General features: G+C 39.6%; 1 long non-coding RNA gene across 1 annotated transcript; it reads left to right on the forward strand.

Moving 5' to 3' along the window:
- The first annotated feature begins 12,460 nt into the window (after nucleotides 1-12,460).
- LOC133059086 (uncharacterized) lies at nucleotides 12,461-18,679 on the forward strand. Its single transcript, XR_009693481.1, has 4 exons — nucleotides 12,461-12,643; nucleotides 13,444-13,619; nucleotides 17,585-17,698; nucleotides 18,570-18,679. It is a non-coding gene; the product is annotated as an uncharacterized LOC133059086 (long non-coding RNA).
- Nucleotides 18,680-21,117: the final 2,438 nt, after the last annotated feature.

The following is a 21,117-nucleotide window of genomic DNA, read 5'->3' on the forward strand; positions in this document are numbered from 1 at the left end:
ATCTGCACTCCAGATGAGAAAAATGCCCAACAGCATGCAATTCAGGTTCTAAACTTTTTGGCCGAGAGAGGATATAAAGCCTTCCATGCTAAGGCACAGATGGTCGAGAAAAGGTCACTTACCTGGGAGTTCAGAATACACACGGGTCCAGGAGGCTGTCCTCTGATCAGGTACAAGGAATCCTCCAGTTGCCCTCCCCCACGATTCAAAAACAATTGCGAACTTTCCTGGGGCTAACTGGGTATTGTACAGTCTGGATACCCAAATATGGTCTAATTGCCCAGCTCTTATATGAAAGCTTAAAGGGATGGGATGATTCAATCCCACTGATGTGGCATACTCCTCAAAAGAAGGCAGAGGCTACACTGAAATGAGCCTTAACTCAAGCACCTGCCTTGAGGTTGCCAAACCCAGAAACAGCATTCCAACTTTATATCCATGAAAGAGAGGAAACAGCCCTGGGAGTGTTAACTCAAAGGTTGGGATCTGAGCCCCAGCCTGTAGCTTACTTATACAAGACGATCAAGCCAACCACCCGAGGCTGGCCTCCCTACCTTCGAAATCTTGCAGCTATTGCAATCCTGATAGAAGATGCTTTAAAACTCTTTTGGGGGCAAACTACCTATTTTTACCAGCCACCAAGTGAAACAACTCCTAAATGGGAGAGGCCATTTATGGATGTCTCATCAAAGAATCCTCAGGTATCAAGTAGGGCTGATGGAAAATCCAGGCCTCACTATATCCCCTTGTGAGCTTCTTAACCCAGCCACCCTCCTGCCTACCCCTGAGGGCTCTCTCCCTTTTCACTCTTGTCTAGAAACCTTGGACCACTGGATAAAACCCCGAGAGGGATTGCCGGAAGATCCTCGAACCAATCCTGAGGAAATCTGGTACACTGATGGAAGCATCTTTGTCTTGGATGGAAAAAGAAGAACCGAATATGCAGTAGTCTCCAATTTTGAGACCACAGAGGCTAAACCTTTGCCACCAGGTACTTCAGCCCAATTAGCTGAGCTCATAGCCCTGACTCGAGCTTTAGAGCTGGGAAAAGGAAAAAGAATAGTCATTTACACTGACTCCAAGTATGCCTTTCTGGTGCTTCATGCACATGCTGCTATTTGGAAAGAAAGGGGACACTTGACCACCTGAGGGTCCCCAGTCAATATGGTGATCAAACATTTAGACTCTTGGAGGCAGTTCATCTGCCCACTGAGGTTTCAGTCTCCCACAGTAAAGGACACCAAAAAGGGAGCACGGAAGTGACACGAGAGAACCAAGCAGCTGTCTACAGCCATAACACCCTGAATGCGCCCGATCTTGTCTGATTTCGGAAGCTAAGCAGGGTCGGGCCTGGCTAATACTTGGATGGGAGAACCAAGCAGCTATCAGGCAGCTAAGAGAGCAGCATTACAGAACAATGAGCTAATAGGGATTGCCACCTTAGTTCCACAGACTAATTTGCCAGAAACTCCTTCATATACTGAAGGTGAGACTCTTAAAGCTAAGAGTGAGGGCTTTCAGGAAGATCATATGGGGTGGTTCCAAAAGGAGGGACTCCTTTTTCTGCCTGGGAAACTCCAATGGAAGTTGGTTAACTCTTTACATGCCACCACTCATTTAGGGGAAAAGGCCCTCCAAAGATTACTAGAAAGGTCCTTCAGAGGAATAGGCCTCCAAACGACTATAAGGCAAGTGGTCTACTCTTGTCCCACTTGCCAATTAAACAAGGAGCTCGAAGACCCCAGCTGGCCCAGCACATCCAACGACGTGGGGTCTACCCAGGAGAAGACTGGCAGATGGACTTCACCCAGATGCCAGTTTCTCAAGGGTATAAATACCTATTAATCATAAAAGCACATTCACAGGATGGATTGAAGGCTTTCCCACTCTGACTGTGAGGGCTGAGGAGGTAGTAAAAAAAAAAAAAAAAAAAACACAAAAACTGCTCCATGAAATCATTCCAAGATTTAGTCTGCCCAGATCATCACAAAGTGACAATGGGACATCATTTACTTCTAAGGTCACCCAAGCAAAGCAAGCAAGCAAAGTCACTCAGTCGTGTCTGACTCTTTGTGACCCCATGGGCTATGGCCTACCAGGCTCCTCTGTCCATGGGATTTTCCAGGTAAGAATACTGGAGTGGGTTGCCATTTCCTTCTCTAGGGGTTCTTCCCAACCCAGGGATCAAACCCAGGTCTCCTGCATTACAGGCAGACCCTTTACCCTCTGAGCCACCAGGGAAGCCCAGAGGGTCTCTAAAGCATTGGGCATTACTTGTTATCTCCATTGTGACTAGATCCTCAGTCTTCAGAAAAGTAGAGAGTCAACCAATTATTAAAATCAGCAATAATAAAGATAACCCAGGAGACCTCCCTGGAATGAAATGAGGCTTTGCCAATAGCTCTCCTCCACACCTGTATTGACCCTAAGGAACAGGTTGGTCTTAGTCCTTATGAGATGCTATATGAGAGACCTTTTGTTTATGTCAATGACCACTTCCTAGATCTAGAGGCTCAGACCCTCCAGTCTTATACCATGGCCATTGGTCAATTCCAACAGAATATACATTTCTGGGGTGTGAACCAGGACCCAAAAGATTCTAAGGAGTCACCACTATATACTCCAAGGACTCAAGTCCTAATTAAAGTCTGGAAAGGTGGGTCCCCAAAGGCTCAACTCCAGCCCACATGGAAGGGCCCCTACCCTGTAATACTTTCCACCCCCACAGCAGTCAAGGTACAAGGACATGACTCCTGGATTCACTACTCATAATCACCATGGAAGAAAACAGAAGAAGGCACTCAATACACCTGTGAGTCCCTGGGAGATCCTCAGATACCTATTCAGAACTACAAATGAGTGCCATTCTAATGAACACCCCCAAAATCTAGTTTCTGGGGATAAGATTTCTCAGGACAGCTCAAAGAGCCAACACAGCTTGGCAGGGGTTGTACTCCAAAACAGACAAGAGATAGATCTTTTGATCCCTGAACAAGGAGGGACTTGAGCCATCTTGGCGATGGGAAATTGGAATTGGCTAATGCCCCTATTAGTCCTTGTTATGCCATCTTGATGCTCCTTATGATTGCTCCATGTATTATCAATTGTCTAACCCATTTTGTCTCTGCCTAGGTCAACAATCTGCAACATGCAGTGCCAGTTCAACAAGGATCTATAAAATTACAGCCGACCATGGAAAACATCACTCACCCTTAGATGGACACTGCTATAAGGACTCTGAGGCCTGAGACTAGCAAGCGGGGGAGACCCAATGCCCCTCACCGTCCCAGTTCAGAAGGAAGCCAGAAAGACTTTCACGCCCCTATTCCCAAAGAATTGGGCCTCCCATCTCTTGAGGGAGGAATGTTAGGTAGTTAGGATAGGAAACAGGAGCCCAGAACGGCAGTGGCTGAAAGACAAGGAAGGGAAAAGCTCGTGAAAGTAGAACAAAGGAAGGTCCAAGGACCTGAGTGAGGACCTCAGGTGGAACAAACAGCACTCCTGGCTAGCCCAATTTATATAGGGCAGTTCCCAGGGGGAGGAAAAAAGCATATAAAAAGAGGAGCCAAAGGCCAAGGTCTTTATCTTTCTGGCTTACTTCACTCTGTATAATGGACTCCAGTCTCATCTATCTCATTAGAACTGATTCAAATGTATTCTTTTTAATGGCTGAGTAATATTCCATTGTGTATATGTACCATAGCTTTCTTATCCATTTGTCTGCTGAAGGGCATCTAGGTTGCTTCCATGTCCTGACTATTATAAATAGCACTGTGATGAACATTGGGGTGCACGTCTGAATAGCATTGAAACAAGTATACTATCAAGTGTGAAAAAGATCAGCAGCCCAGGTTGGATGTATGAGACAAATGCTCAGGGCTTGTGCACTGGGAAGACCCAGATGGATGGGATGGGGAGGGAGGTGGGAGGGGGATGAGGATGGGGAACACATGTAAATCCATGGCTGATTCTTGTCAATGTATGGCAAAAAGCACTACAATATTGTAAAGTAACTAGACTCCAACTAATAAAAATAAATGGGAAAAAAAAAAAAAGGCCAGGGTCTCTCTCTCTCTCTCTACCCCGCACGAGCACTCTCTGTCCCTTTTTCTCTTTCTCTCTCTCTCTCTCTTGTCTCTTCGCATCTTTTGGGTTGGCATGCCCCCATGCCTCGAGGAGGTATTTTCCTTTATTTTCTAAATAAAACTGAGGGAGCTATAACACTGTCCGAGAGCTGTGACTAGCCAAGGTCTTTAATATTCGTCACCTCAAATTTTTGTCGAGACAAGACAGAACCGAGGAGATCACACTCCCCTGACAAAACCAAGGAGGGTCTTGGAATGCAAGAATGGAAAAATCAGACCCTTATTATCCTTCCCACCCCCATATTGTAACTATTAATGGATTTCAGGTCCTCATGAGCAGTATAACCTGTCTCCCCTCCTACCCCACACAGTGAGAAGGTATTTGCCTTCCTCTTCTCCCACCCAGTGTAGGTGCCTCATCCAATGAGCAAATGACCCCCAAGACCCCTATCCTGCTCCTTATACCTTGGATATAAAAGTGGACAAAGGACCCCTGTCCAACGTAGGTTCTCCCTTGAGCTGGGCCACTGTTCTAACAGGGTCTCCCACTCTAATATACTTTATTCTCCTCTCATTCTGCCTCATGGAAATACTTTTCCAACGCACGCATGGATCACAACACTGGACCTCTTCAAAATGTAGCTTTGCTTACCAGGGTACCTCTGATTCTGGCTCTATATTTTTGTTGTTGTTGCTGTTGTTTAGTCTCTAAGTCTGGCTTGACTTTTTGCAACCCCATGGATGGTAGTATGCCAGGCTCCTCTGTCCTCCACTATTTTCTGGAGTTTGCTCAAATTCATGTCCATGAGTTGGTGATGCTATCTAACCATCTCATCCTCTGCCACCCCCTTATCCTTTTGCCTTCAATCGTTCCCAGCATCCATGTCTTTTCCAATGTATCGGCTCTTTGCATAACGTGGTCAAAGTACTGGAGCTTCAGCTTCAGCAACAGTCGTTCCAATGACTATTCAGAGTTTGTTTCTCTTAGGATTAACTGGTTTGATCTTGAGAGAGTAACAGGCAGGAAGGCTAGAGGTCACCAGGCAGAAGAAATAGACTACAAGCATCAGACTTCTTTTTTTTTTTTTTTTTTTTTTCTTTTTTTTTCCTCTCTAAAGCAGCAGGAGTAAACAAACTGCAAATGGCCTACATTTTTGTTTCCTTCTCCATACAAATCAAAAGGAGGCTTCTTTTAAAATTCTGGGTTGTCATGACTCCACCTGGTTCCACCTGAACTTAACTTTTCTCAAACCTTGAGCTAACCAATGTGTTTCTCTTATGGAAATGTTTTTCTTAACCTATGTTAATAAACTATGCATTTGCTTAGAATCTTCCTTTCTTCAAGTCATTTCTGCCTAAGACTCAAATCTTGAACCAGTAATGAACAAACCAGTCTTACTCAAGGAAATGTTCTCTTAAGCTATGCTAACGAAACTCTGCATTTGCTTGAAAAGCTGCCTTTCTTTAAGATTCATGTCCATTGTTTTATGGCCAGGAATGACTCACCTTGTGCCCAGGCTATCTCAAAATGCATGTTGTGGGAGAGGGGCCTGATGGAACTCTCTCAGTTTTGAGGTGATTCTTTAACAGATATATCAGTTCAGTTCAGTGCAGTTCAGTCACTCAGTTGTGTCTGGCTCCTTGCGACTCCGTGGACCAAAGCACACCAACTCCTGGAGTTTACCCAAACTCATGTCCCTTTAGTCAGTGATGTCATCCAACCATCTCCTCCTCTGTCATCCCCTTCTCTCCCACCTTCAATCTTTCCCAGCATCAGGGTCTTTTCAAATGAGTCAGCTCTTCGCATCAGGTGGACAAAGTATTGGAGTTTCAGCTTGAACATCAGTCCTTCCAATGAACACTCAGGACTGATGTCCTTTAGGATGCACTTGTTGGATCTCCTTGCAGGCCAAGGGACTCTCAAGAGTCTTCTCAAACACCACAGTTCAAAAGCATCATTTTTCTGCACTCAGCTTTCTCTATAGTCCAACTCTCACATCCATACATGACTACTGGAAAAACCATAGCATTGACTAGACAGAACATTTTTGGCAAAGTAATGTCTCTGCTTTTTAATATGGTATCTAGGTTGGTCATAATTTTCCTTCCAAGGAGTAAGCGTTTTTTAATTTCATGGCTGCAATCACCATCTGCAGTGATTTTGGAGCCCAGAAAAATGAAGTCTGACACTGTTTCCATTGTTTCCCCATCTATTTGCCATGAGTGATAGTACCACATGCCATGATCTTAATTTTCTGAATGTTGAGTTTTAAGCCAACTTTTTCACTCTCCTCTTTCACTTTCATCAAGAGGCTCTTTACTTCTTCTTCACTTTCTGCCATAAGGGTGGTGTCATCTGCATATCTCAGGTTATTGATATTTCTCCCGGCAAACTTGATTCCAGCTTGTACTTCATCTAGCCCAGCATTTCTCATGATATACTCTGCATATAAGTTAAATAAGCAGAGTAACAGATATATAACTCATTGCAAACAGCTAGCAAAGGGAGCACTCTTTCTACTCCCTTCTGATGTATATGTCAGAAGCTTCCTTTATCCCTTTATATTTTAATAAAACTTCATTACACAAAAGTTTCAAGAGATAAAGCCTTGTCTCTGACCCCAGGTCGAAATCCTCTCCTCTGAAAGTCACAACTCCCGGTATAGTTCATGGTTCCTGGCTACAAACTTTCAATCTTCTTGCAGTCCAAGGCACTCTCAAGAGTCTTCAGCACCACAGTATGAAAGCATCAATTCTTTGGTGCTCAGCCTACTTTATCGTCCAACTCACATTCATAACATGACTACTGACAAAACCATAGCTTTGACTATGCAGACTTTTGTTGGCAAAGTGAGGTCTCTGCTTTTTAATACACTGTCTAGGTTTAACATAGCTTCCTTCCAAGGAGCAAGTATCTTTTAATTTCATGACTGCAGTCACTGGCAGCAGTGATTTTGGAACCCATGAAAATATTGCACTCCCCTTAGCCCCCACAAATATGCCATATGCCTTCCTCAGTAATCAGTGCAAAGAAATAGAGGAAAAGAATAGAATGGGAAAGACTATAGATTTCTTCAAGAAAATTAGAGACACCAAGGGAACATTTCATGAAAAAATGAGCACAATATAGGACAGAAATGGTATGGACCTAACAAAAGCAGAAAATATTAAAAAGAGGGGGCAAGAATTCACAGAATAACTATTAAAAAAAAAAGATCTTCATGACCCAGATAACCACAATGGTGTGATCACTCAAATAGAGGCAGATATCCTGGAATGCAAAGTCAAGTGGGCCTAAGGAAGCATCACTATGAACAAAGCTAGTGGAAGTGATGGAATTCCAGTTAGGCTATTTCAAATCCTAAAAAAATGATACTTTAGAGTGCTGCACTCAATATTCCAGCATATTTGGAAAACAGCAGTGGCCACAGAACTGAATAATGTCAGTTTTCATTCCGATTACAAAGAAAGGCAATGTCAAAGAATGTTACTGCACAAATTGTGCTCATCTCACACGCTAGCAAAGTAATGCTCAAAATCCTCCAAGCGAGGCTTCAATAATATGTGAACCATGAACATCAAGATGTTCAAACTGGATTTAGAAAGGTTGAGGAACCAGAGATCAAATTGCCAACATACATTAGATCACTGAAAAAGAGAGTTGCAGAAAAACATCTTCTTCTGCTTTATTGACTATGCCAAAGCTGTGTGGATCATAGTAAACTGTAAAATTCTTAAAGAATTGGGAATATGGGACCACCCAACCTGTCCCCTGAGAAGTCTGTATGCAGATCAAGAAACAACAATTAGAAATGGACATGGAACAACAGGCTGTTTCCAAATAGAGAAACAAGTATGTCAAGGCTGTATATTGTCACCTTGCTTATTTAACTTATATACAGAATACATCATGAGAAACGCTGGGCTGCATGAAGCGCAAGCTGGAATCAAGATTGCTGGGAGAAATATCAATAACCTCAGATATACAGATGACACCATCCTTATGGCAGAAAGCAAATAACTAAAGAACCTCCTGATGAAAGTGAAAAAGGAGAGTGGGAAAAGTTGGCTTAAAAATCAACATTCAGAAAACTAAGATCCTGGCATCCAGTCCCATCTTTTCATGGCAAATAAATGGGGAAACAATGGAAGCAGTGACAGACTTTATATTGGGGGGCTCCAAAATCACTGCAGATGATGACTGCAGCCATGAAATTAAAAGATGTTTGCTCCTTGGAAGAAAAGCTATGTCTGTGCGTATTAACAAGCAGAGACATTACTTTGTTGACAAAGGTGCTTCAAGTCAAAGCTATGGCTTTTCCAGTAGTCATGTATGGACGTGTGAGTTAGACTATAAAGAAAGTTGAGCACCAAATAATTGATGCTTTTGAACTGTGGTGTTGGAGATGACTCTTGAGAGTCCCTTGGACTACAGGAGATCAAACCAGTCAATCCTAAAGGAAATCAATCCTGAATATTCATTGGAAGGACTGATGCTGAAGCTGACACTCCAGTAAGTGTGGCCAGTGCCAACCACTTTTGAAACTTTTTCCAGAGCTTTGAACACTGACCAAATTCACAGCCTCCACTGCATCTTAGACTTTGGAATAGAGAGTCTGTGTCACCTAGACCTGAACCGACACTTTCTAATTCACTTGACCCTCAGAAGCCTGGCTATTCCTTTTCTTGTCAAAAGTGAATGTGAAAGTGTTAGTCACTCAGTCCTATCTGACTCTTTGTGACCCTATGAACTGTAGCCAGCCAGGCTCCTCTATCCATGGAATTCTCCAGGCAAGAATACCAGCATGGTTATCCAATCTCTTCTCCAGGGAATCTTCCCCATCCAGGGATCAAACTCACATTGACCGCATCTCAGGCAGATTCTTTACCATCTGAGCCATAAGGAAAGTCCCAAGAATACTGGAATGGGGAGCTATTCCCTTCTCTAGATCTTTCTCTTTAAATTTAGATCAATCTGCACACTCTGGGTTCTGAAAGTTTTACTCTTCGTATTCTAATGCTTAATGGCCTTGAACACTTGCACTCTGAATGTCAATTACCACTATATACTACACCAACCATAACATTTATCATATTTTACAAGGTCCCTGGCCCACAGAATTATGAGAACTTTTCTAAAATCATACACACACACACACACAAAAAAAAAAAAAACACCTGTTGTAGAGTCAGGAAAGTCCTAGTGGCCCATCGACATCACCTTCTTATTTAAGTCTAATAAACCTGCCTTTTCTGGTTCCAGTACTAGAGTTTGGGTGGCAGCTGGACAAGCTAGACAGGAAGGCTAGAGAAACTAGACATACTGAGGTAGGTGGTGAAGATAAGGCAGATATTAGACTCAGTTTCAGCAGCAAGAAGAAGAAGGAGTCCATCAAGGCAGGAAGGTCTCAGATAAGAGCAGGGACAGGTACACAGGTAGCCAACATCAAGGAGGGCCCTTCATGAGGACAAAGCAGAAAAATCTACAGAGAGTCTGATGGACATGCCCAGGAAGCAGAAACCAAAACAGATAGATGGTTGGTATAGGAAGGACAGAATCTAGTCCTTGGCAAACAGAGATCCAGTTTGGATGGTAGAAAATATGTTCAAGGCAGAAGAACATTACCACCAAATCAGGGTTAGAGTAGTCAATTGTTGTTTTTTAGTCACTAAGTTGTGTCTGAATCTATTGCTGCCCCATGGATTGTAGCCCGCCACATTTCCCAGGCAAGAATATTGGAGCATGTGGCCATTTCCTTCACCAGGGGATCTTCCTGACCCAGGGATTGAACCCATGTCTCCTGCTCAGCAGACAGAATTCTACCACTGAGTCACCAGGGAAGCTAAAGTAGTCAGTTAGGCTACAGTTATAAACTGACTAAAGTAATCTACATGAGGTTAGATTCCATGGAGAGTGAATGCTTCTGGAGGCCAAGACTCTCAAAGACTGGGAGAAATATGATGAGAGCAGAGAGAACAGCAGGCTCTGGGAAACGGGGCATCTCTAAGTGCTTAGGACAAAGAACAAGTGTGAGAAACTGGAATTGTCTGTACAGGTAAATCATGAAAGTGGTCCAGCTGCATTTTTGCCTCTTATTTAGTTGTGCTTCTGTTTTGTCACCATTTGGCTCTTTCAAGAGGGGAGCTCAAACACTGCCAAGTCCCATGAGGTTTGTATCTAATTACTTTATTATATTATAATAATAATTATCATTATACTAATAATTATCTAATTATTACAACACCTAGGCTGAGCCCAGAGTCATCCCCTATATATGCAGTACCAACAACCTTCACAGTCATCATTATATCTTGATATAGAAATAATCTTCCAAGATTCTGTCAGCTCCCTCCACATATTTGCTCTTGTCTTTCTCAAAAACTACTTTGACCTGTATTATATTCGATTGTTAAAATCTTTTCAAATCTCCTTTTCTCTAATTGCTCTTGTGCACCATTTCTGTCAGGATTTTGCCTCTGAAATGTCCCAATATGTTTTTGAACCTGGAAGATTTTCTCGGTTTTAAAAATGAAACATGTATAAAGTTTCTTATCAAGTTACTTTCCCAGCAATAAAACTATATCTCTCCCCTCCCTTGTGGACAAAGGTCAACCATATATAGCCCAGATATCTTTGCTAACTCATCAATTGTGGCTGAGTTATTATTGCAATCATTCTCATGTAGACAATAAAATCTTGTAAGACTTGATTTCTCATTATCTAAAGTAAAATGATTAAAGATAAACAATATACCAAAATGGAAGAAAAAAGAGAGAGAAAGAGAGACAGGCACTTATTACACTCAGTAGAGAGTTCTTAAACAGCAAAAAGAGATGAGAAAATCAGTAAACTTTGGGGGGAAACGACTTGAAGATTATTCTATATGACTTACCTTGAAAATACAGGTGGCAATACAATGGGATAGACAGTAAATATATGGAAACATGAAATTCATTCATTCAGTTGTTCATTTGCTGTTAATGTATTTACTAGGTTTTAACCCTGTTTCACATTGTGCAAGTCAGTAACAAAATTAAAAAAAAAAAAAAAAAACCCATAGCTATTATGTCTACCTGCATCAGCGTGTGGGTTCTTTACTACTAGTACCACCTGAGAAGTCCAAGAGTGAGTTTATCTGACAGAAACTCCGGATATTTTTCATGGAATTTTTATGGTAGGACTTGACTGTTACTTTTTTGCTTTTAGATTTTTCCTAAACTTTTTCTATTTGACAATTACCATAGAACTAACAATTTGTCCAGTAAAAAGAGAGTTACTAGTGATTACTAGGTAGACTCAGAGAGATGAGGTATTCATACGTGCTACACAGTTGCAGGCCATTATTACATCCTTCAAGTCCCTGACATTCTCCAAAGCAGGGGAGAGGTTTAAGGAGGTGTTTTCCTTTCTGATGTCCCTTGTGCTTTCAAGATCACTGAAATCTGTTATTAATCTTCTCTGTTAATCTAAATGAACATCCTCCAAATAGCACCATTCAGCATTTCTCATCTACAAAGGTTTCTGTGTGCATATTTTCTCTAGTTGAACAGCAGGAGGGGATAGGTTTGAGAATTTTTTGCACTAAGTCACCCAAATCACCATGTGAGAGACAGAACCTTGTACAGCATTCTCACACCAGGTGTAAACACCTCCAAGGCAAAAGAAATGCATCATGTTGACATCAGTGTGGGACCTGAGAACCTTGAGAGTCAGTTACACTTGTCTATCAGGGATCAAATGCAAGATACCAGGAGACATCTTGTAAATTCAGCTGATGATCCCTAGGATTTAGTTTTTGTCCTAATTGATTAGACTGAATGCACACGTTCCACAACACATGAAAGGTAGATGGTTCCTGTGTTCTTGCCTAGAATAATCATTAGAGTTCTAATTTAATTTTATGGGCTGATAATACATAATTCATGGGAATATCCTGGAGAAAATAAACTCTTGATGATTGGAAATATCTGCAGCAACTTTTTGAATGAATGGGCTAGAAATATTTATGGGGTTGGAGATGTAGAAATCAGCTATTCTCAACATCCTGGGTAGATTTTCCATAAACTGTAGGATTAATAAGGCTAAGACTGCAAAAACTCGTAGAGGTAGCATATATACACATTCCTCCCTCTGATCTAAGTAAATACATAAATCTGGGAAGCTGTTGTGAGAATGTATCATTTAAGTCTCTACTATATGCAATGATCTTTAAAATAATAATAAAAGCAATAAAAGCAGGAGAAAAGGCAGTCTGTGTATGTGTTCATATGAGCACATATATATATCTGAATAGTACTTGGCTTTATTTTCATGTGAGGTTTTTATTATGGTCACATGAATGGAGAAGAGCAGAGTGCAGTCTAAAGTCCCCTCCCTGCTATCTCCTTTCCTTGTGCTACACTTATGTCCCTGTTGGTTGGAGTACATAGAAGGGAAACAAGTGAGTGGTCTAACTGATGCTTCTAGGGCTTCAGTATTTCAGAGGAGGCTTCAGAGGAGAAGAGAGATGTCCAATGTATGCTAAGAAACTGATATTTTCTGTTGGTGATTAAGCCAGGTAAGTGTAAAAAGAAACTTTTATCAGATAGAAGAAGGGCAGTGTTAAACAGAGAAAGAGAGTGTGTGTGTGTGTGTGTGTCTATGTGTGAAGGATCTGACAAAGGTCAATAGAGACAGCAGAGAATCTAAGAAAAATAATTTTAGCATATTCAACTCTCATGATTTGTCCATCTTCGTTCTAGTAGAAAAGCCTTAAGGACTCTTCTAGAAAACCTGTAATCCCCTCCAACCTTAGATATTAGGCTTTTACCTTGCTCTCTCTGGTGCTGAACTTATCTAGTTCTGTCCTAGTTGGTTCTGGATCCACTGCATGTTCCTTACATTATCTCTACGTCCCTTGGTTTTCTTTCCATCACTGTCTATCCAGCAGAGGCATTTATTCTGTGTCAGATGAGAACAAGGTGAATCACTTTTCACCTGCACTTCCTCACTTCAGCTCAATTACTCATCCAAAACCAATGCAAGAACTCATTCAGGCAAACCTTCTTCTAAAGGTTTGCAATCTTTCCTACCTCTTCCACCTTCTTATACCTCCTTTGGGAAGGAAGATGAGAATGATAGCAGGTTTGTGGTCAGGCAGCGGAGCTTCCCTCACTCCCCTGTGCTGGTGCTGTCAGATGAGGTTACCTCACTCACAGCGCAGGACCCAGAAGAGGAGCTCCTCCTCATCCCAACTTCTCCTTGAATTCCCACCATGGCCCAACCCAGATAGAAATCTTCCCTTGACTCCCAGGGAATGATGGGGTTCTGTTTTCCTGAGGAAAACAGACCTGAGTCGTGATTTTTGTTTGTTTACAGGAAAGAAGCAAAGAAAAACACTGTTTTCTATATAGGAGCCAACTAAGAGATCGCTGGGATTCCATTTTTCACATCTTACATTTTGATTAAATTATTCAGTATCAACTCAACTGCTCTTCTAATCATCATGCCTGCTTTGTTTTACCAAGGCATCTCTCAGAAGCCTGGAGGAAATGGTAAGTTTAATAAATGAGTGAAGTCATAGATCTGAATATTTATAACACTAGGCTTCTGAATGGTGCCAAGAAAAGATGTGAACAGTGTTTTAATGTATCTGAAGAAAGTAATTTCCATGGACCATATCTGATAAACTCACTCTATCATTTCATGATTCAGTGGTCACATAAAATCTGTATTAACTCTGGGATCAACAATGCTAAAGACATCAGATTATATTTTCCAGAATATGCAGGGTCCACAAACTTTAATGGAGAAAGAATGAATAAATAAATAAAAGATTTAGGGAAAGGAAAGCTTTGTGAAATGTAGCAATTATTTTACTTTCAAATACATAATGGACATCTAGCTTGATCAATAGTCAACTGAGGGTATTACTCAGGCAGAATTAGGACTAATCTGTACAAATTCTTTTTTAAATACACAGTAATTTTTTTCTTTCAAGTTTAAGATGTAACAGAACTATATAAGTTTAAGGCATAAGGCATCTTTGCCTTTCATTTATCATGAAATGATTATCACAAGAATTTTAATGAACATCCTCATCTCATATAAATACATATTCATAAAATAGAAAAAATTTTCTTGTGATGAGACATCTTAAGATTTATTCCCTTAACAATGTTCATCTATAATGTAAAGCACTGTTAATTACCTCTGTCATGTTGTTTATTATTTAGCAATTATTCATCTTATAGCTGAAAGTTTGGTGCTGGGAAAACTGGACAACTGCATATGAAAGAATGAAATTAGAACATTTTCTCACACTATATACAAAATAAATTCAAAACAGATTAAAGACCTTAATGTAAGACCAGAAACCATAAAACTCCAGAAGAATACATAGACAGTATACTCTTTGACATGTCTTAGCAATATGTTTTTAGAACTTTCTCCTCAAGCAAGGGAAACAAAAGAAAAATAAACAAAGACAACCTACTGAATGGAAGAAAATATTTGCAAATGATATGACCAAAATGGGTTAATATTCAAACTATATAAGCAGTTCATATAACTCAATAGGAAAAAAAAAAAACTGATTTATGAAAGGGCAGAAGAACTGAATAGAAGATGTTTTTTCCAAAGAAAATATACAGAGGAGGAACAGGCCTTAGTATCCTTTTTTAAAAATTTCTCAGGCATCATGTTTAATGTCTCCTCACTCATTTTTTATTTATTGGAGTCTTTTCTTAATTTCTTTGTCTAACTAAGTGAAAGAAAGTGCCAGTGAAAGTGACTCAGTCGTGTCTGACTCTTTGTGACCCAAGGGAATTCTCCAGGCCAGATTATGGGAGTTAGCCTTTCCCTTCTCCAGGGGATCTTCCCAACCAAGGGATCCAACCCTGGTTTCCCACATTGCAGGTGGATTCTTTACCAGCTGAGCCGCAAAGAAGCCCAAGAACACTGGAGTGGGAGCCTATCCCTTCTCCAGGGGATATTCCCAACCCAGGAATCAAACTAGGGTCTCCTGCATTGCAGACGGATTCTTTACCAACTGAGCTATCAGGGTCTGGCTAAGTGCTTGCAAATTTTATCTTTATTTAAAATCTCACTGTTTGTCTTGTTAATTTTTTTCATTGTTTTTGCTTTCTGCTCTGAACCTTACTATCTCCTTTCTTTTACTAACTTTGAGTTCAGCTTATTGTTTTTATATTTCCTTGCTGTGCTAAGTCACTTCAGTCATGTCAGACTCTTTGTGACCCCATGGACTGTGGCTCACCAGGCTCCTCTGTCCATGGGATTCTCCAGGCAAGAATACTGGAGTGGGTTGCCGTTTCCTTCTCCATAGTTCCTTGAGGTATAACATTAAATTTATTTGTTTTTTATTTTAAATTTTGGAGGTTATTTTTTGTGTAGTCTTTTTAAACTATTGACTGAGTGACTAACACTTTCATTTTCTTTCCATTTTACCTGCCTGCAAGGCAGATGACCAGGGTTCAATGCCTGGGTCAGGAAGATCCCCTGGAGAAGGGAATAGCAACTCACTCCAGTATCCTTGCCTTGAGAATCCCAAGGACAAGAAGAGCCTGACGGGCTACAATCTATGGGGTTGCAAAGAGTTGGACACAACTGAGCGACTAACACTTTCACTTTCTTTTATAACTATAAACTTCTCTCTTAGTACTGCTTAGACATAGATGTAATAATCCTCAGTCAAATGCTAGCACATCAAAAAATTATACACTATGACCAAATGGGATTTACCCCTGGGATACAAGGTTGGTTCTACATATACAGATCAATCAATGTGATACAACATAACAGAATGCAATATTTAAAACAAAAAGGTCATCTCAATTGATGCAGAAAAAGCATTTAACAAAATTCCACTTCCATTCAGACTTTTAAAAAAAGAAAAATTCCAAACAAAATAGAGATAGAAGGAACTAAACACAATAAAGGCCATATGTGAAGAGCCCACAGCTAGCATTATAATTAAGAGCGAAAAGCTTCTTCTTAAAGATCCTGAAAAAGGTGAGCATGCCCACTCTCTCCCTTTTATTCAGCATGGTAATGAAGGTACCAGCAAGAGCAATTACACATGAAAAAGGTAAAGCTATCCAAGTCACAATGGAAAAGTAAAATTATTTCTATTCCCAAATTGCATATTCTACATGTAGAAAACCATAGACTTCACACGAAATCTTCTAGGACTCATAAACAAATTATATAAATTTTCAAGATAGAAAACCACAAAAATCATTTATTTACAATAACAGCAAAATATCGAAAGACAAAATCAAGAAAACAATCCTATATATTTAACCAAGGAGATAAAATATCTATATACAGAAAACTACAAAGTATTAATGAAAAAATTTAAGAAGACATTATCCTAGGCATATTATGATCCTAGGCATATTGCTAAGTCGCTTCAGTCATGTCTGACTGTTTGAGACCCCATGGACTGTAGCCCGCCAGGCTCCTCTGTCCATGGGATTCTCCAGGCAAGAATACTGGAGTGGGTTGCCATCTCCTCCTCCAGGGGATCTTCCCCACCCTTGGTTCAAACCCACGTCTCTCATGTCTCCTGCATTAGCAGGCAGGTTCTTTACCACTAGAGGCACCTGGAAAAATTTATCTCTCAGATTGAAGCTTGCATGTGCTCAATTGTGTCCAACTCTCTGTGTCGCCATGGACTGTAGCCTGCCAGGCTCCTCTGTCCCTGGAATTTTCCAGGCAAGAATACTGGAGTGGGTTGCCATTTCCTACTCCCGGGAATCTTCCTGGCCCAGGGATCTAACTCATGTCTCCTGCATTGGCAGCTGATTCCTTACCACTGTCTCACCTGAGAAGGCATATAAATATATTCAAATTTGTCTCTCAGTTTGAAGCCTACACAATTTTTAAATGTACCTTTCTTCCACACATTGCCTTCTTTTTTCTTCACACCTCCTCTAATTCGGACATTCCACCTCCATCTTTCACTTGATCCTCGTGATTGCATTTGACCCACCAAGAGAATCAAAGATAGCCTCCCCATCTGGATATCTTTAGCTTAATCACATTTGCAGAGGCCCTTTTGCTATGTAAGATAACAAACTCTCAGAATACAAGGATTAATTAGTATTTGGGAATTTTTAAAAGACCATTATTCTTTCTATCACAAAATATACTTCTGCATCACTCTCAACAGTATATGGAGATGTTTTGTAGTTTTTGTGCTTTACTCTCGGCAAATTTTAAATTATATTTCCTTTCACTGTTTTGATTGGGTGCCATAAAAAGTTTCTGCAAGTATTCTTTCCTAATTTAGTCCTCTATGGCTAAATTAAATTAACCAACCATTCATTGGCCAAACACAGCTGACGTTAAAAAAACATGTTTTTGTTTTTTCGAACATAGAGACAACTCTTAAATTCCTCCAGATGGGAGAAGAAAAATGAAAGTGGATTCTTTGGGGATGAAAGGGGGCAAAAAATGAATATTGAATCTAACTGCACATGTCTATTTTTTTTTTCAGAAAAATTTTCATGGAAAGATACAACTTTAATTGAAACTGGAGTAATTGGAATAATTTTCATAATAATAATGATAATCCCATTTTTCTGTTGCATAAAAAGATGCAAAGAACGGGGTAAGATATCAAAAATGCAATGAAATAAATTATGACAAAGCCCAATAAAATGATTGGGAAAATGAAAATAAGGAAAGAATAATATCAATTTTGCCCTGCATTATTTGGGAAAAAAAGAGATTCTCAGGGAAGGAAACAAATTCCCTCACTCTCCTTTTGTCTTTTAGTTGGTCTAATAATTAAGTTGACACAGGTAGATTAGCAGGATAAATAAATTAATTTTGTCCATACAGAGGTCTCATAGATGTAAAAACTAAGAAATCATCAAAATAGGATTTTATATACTTTTTAAACAAAGAAAATAAATTTGTGAAGAAATGACATGGCAAAAAAAACCTGATGCTTTGGTGCTAATTAACGAGGAAGAAATTATTTTGGAAATATACATTATCATATTTTCTCATTTTTAAATTATTCTTATTCTGATCAAAACTTACTTGTTCAAGATGTAAAATTTCCTCATATATTGTCATATCAGGTTAACTAAATATTTTATGAGAGCCTTGCATTCATACTTATAAATCTCATTTATTCCATAATAATTCTTTTCTCAGGTTTATAGGATATTCTAATTAAATTTCAGGTAAATTTGGCCAAGACCCATAAAATATCAAGCCTTACATAATATAACTATTAGTGAATATATTTTTGAATAGCTAAAAGAATTGAAAACAGTAGGATTTAAAAGCTTTACACACATGATAATGACTAAAAATAATTTTTCTGAAAATTATTAAACAACTATAGAATCATATAAAAGAAAACTATAACATTTTGACTTTTTATAACATTGATTATTATAATATTATGCTTCTGATCTCTATTCCCCATCAGTCTAAGAGGCCTAATGAAAGATTCCCTTCCCTTTCAGGTTTTCGCCGAGGACACTCAGGTAAGATTGAACTATTAATCCCCCCAATAGAAATAATTAAATTACTTAAGCATAAAAATAAGATAATGTTATAAACTATAACTTGGTGCTAGTGATAAAGAATCTGTGTGCCAACGTAGGAGACATAGGAGGCCGGGGTTCGATCCCTGGGGTGGGAGGATCTCCTGGAGAAGGGAATGGCAACCCCCTCCAGTATCCTTGCCTAGAGAATTCCATGGACAGAGGAGTCTGTCGGGCTACAGTCCCTGAGGTCGCAACGAGTCAGACACAATTGAGCACATCTTCCTCCTTTCAGAGCTTATTTATGAAGATTTGCTTATCAGTTTGCTAGAGCTTCCATAACAAATTGGATAGGTTAAGTAACAGAAATTAATTGTCTTATAATTCTGGAGAATATACATCTGAGATCAAGAGACAGTAGTGTCCAACAATCATAAGTGTGCATATTATTGGTTTATCACAAAACGAACACCTGTGTCACCAACAATGAGATCAGGAATAGAACATCAACACACACAAAAGGCCTCCTTCTTGCACCTCCCAATTACAACACCCTTATCCACAAAGAACCACTATTCTGACACCTATTAGCACTATAGATGATTTTTTTAAACTGTCATAATTTAGTGCATCTATTAGAAATAAAAATGTCAGAGAATTAATTTCATGTGTATAAGGTCAACTGCTAGATGACTACTGATATTTGACAGATATATAGAAGAGACATACATTTGTAATAGAGTGTAAATTAAGAATTTGATTATATTGTTTGTTTTTTTCAAATATTCAACAGTATGAGTTGTCTGTATATTTGGAAAATTAAGCCCTTGTAGGTTGCTTCATTTGCAAATATTTTCTCCCAGTCTGTAGGTTCTCTTTTCATTTTGTTTACAGTTTCCTTTGCTGTGCAAAAGTTTATAATTTTGATTCGGGAGATGAGGGTTGGATCCCTGAGTCAGGAAGATCCCTTGGAGGAAGAAATGGCAACCCACTCCAGTATTCTTGCTGGGGTAATCCTATGTAAAGAGGAGTCTGGCAGGCTATAGCCTACGAGGTCACAAAGAGTCAGGCATGACTGAGCAACTGAGCATCCATACATCTATTTGTTTATTTTTACTTTTATTTCCTTCTGGAGCTCCTCTTGTGACTGAGCATGAAAGAATCCGACTACCAATTAGGAGAAATGTGTTCGATCCCTGGGTTGAGACGATCCCCTGCAGAAGGAAATGGCAACCCACTTCAGTAGTCTTGCCTGGAAAATCTCATGGGCAGAGGAGACTGGTGGGCTACATTCCATGGGATCACAAAAGAGTCAGACACGACTTAGCAACTAAGCAACTGTGCTCTTAATGGTACCTACTTATTGTTAAAATCCTTATTTATTTGTCTTAGGAAACTGATCTAAGAAAATATTGCTATCATTGATGTCAGAGAATGTTTTGCCTATGCTCTTTTCTAGGAGTTTTATGGTGTCATGTCTTATATTTAAGTCTTTTAGACATTTGGATTTTATTTTTGAGTATGGTGTTAGGGTATGTTCTAACATCACTGATTTACATGTGACTGTCCAGCTTTCCAAAAAGGCTGTATTTTCTCTACTGTATATGCTTGCTTCTTTTATCAAAGGTAATTGACTATAGGTATATGGGTTTATCTCTGGTTTCTTAGGCATATGGGTTTATTTCTGGCTTCTCTATTCTCTTTCATTGATCTATATGTCTGTTTTTGTGCCAATATCATACTGTTTTGATTACTGTGGCTTTGTAGTATTGTCTCTAGTCTGGAAGGGCTATGCCTCCAGCTTTGTTCTTTTGCCTCAGGATTGCTTTGGCAATTCTGGGTCTTTTGTGGACCCATAAAAATTTTAGGATTATTTTTTCTAGTTTTGTGAAAAAGGTTATAGCAATCAAAAACTGGGAATAAGGGAAAAAGTAGGCATAGGACCTAAATAGACATTTCTCCAAAGAAGATATACTGATAGCCAAGAGGCACATGAAAAGATGTTCAATATTGCTAATTATTAAAGGAAATACAAATCAAAGCTACAGTGAGGTATCACCTCATACTTGTCAGAAAGGCCATTATCAAAAAGTCTACAAATAATAAATGTTGGAGAGGGTGTGGAGAAAAGGAAACCTCATGCACTGTTAGGGAGAATGTAAACTGGAGCAACCACTATTGAAAACAGTATGGAGGTTCCTTAAAAGCCTAAACACAGAGTTGCCATATGACCCAGAAATCCCATTCCTGAGATATCTGGAAAAGACAAAACTTCTAATTTGAAAAGTTAAATGTACTCCAGTGTTCATGGCAGCACTACTTACAATAGCCAAGACATGGAAGCAACCCAAAAATGAAAGATAAATATTATGTAATATCATTTTATGTGGAATATTAAAAATAATACCAAAAACCTATTTGCGAGCAGAAACAGACTCACAGACATTGAAAACAAGCCTATGGTTACCAAAAGAGAAGGAGGGAGGATAAAAAGGAGTATGGAATTAACAAATACACATTAGTACCT

The sequence above is a fragment of the Dama dama genome, chromosome 7 (assembly GCF_033118175.1).
Source record: "Dama dama isolate Ldn47 chromosome 7, ASM3311817v1, whole genome shotgun sequence".
Lineage (NCBI taxonomy): Eukaryota > Metazoa > Chordata > Mammalia > Artiodactyla > Cervidae > Dama > Dama dama.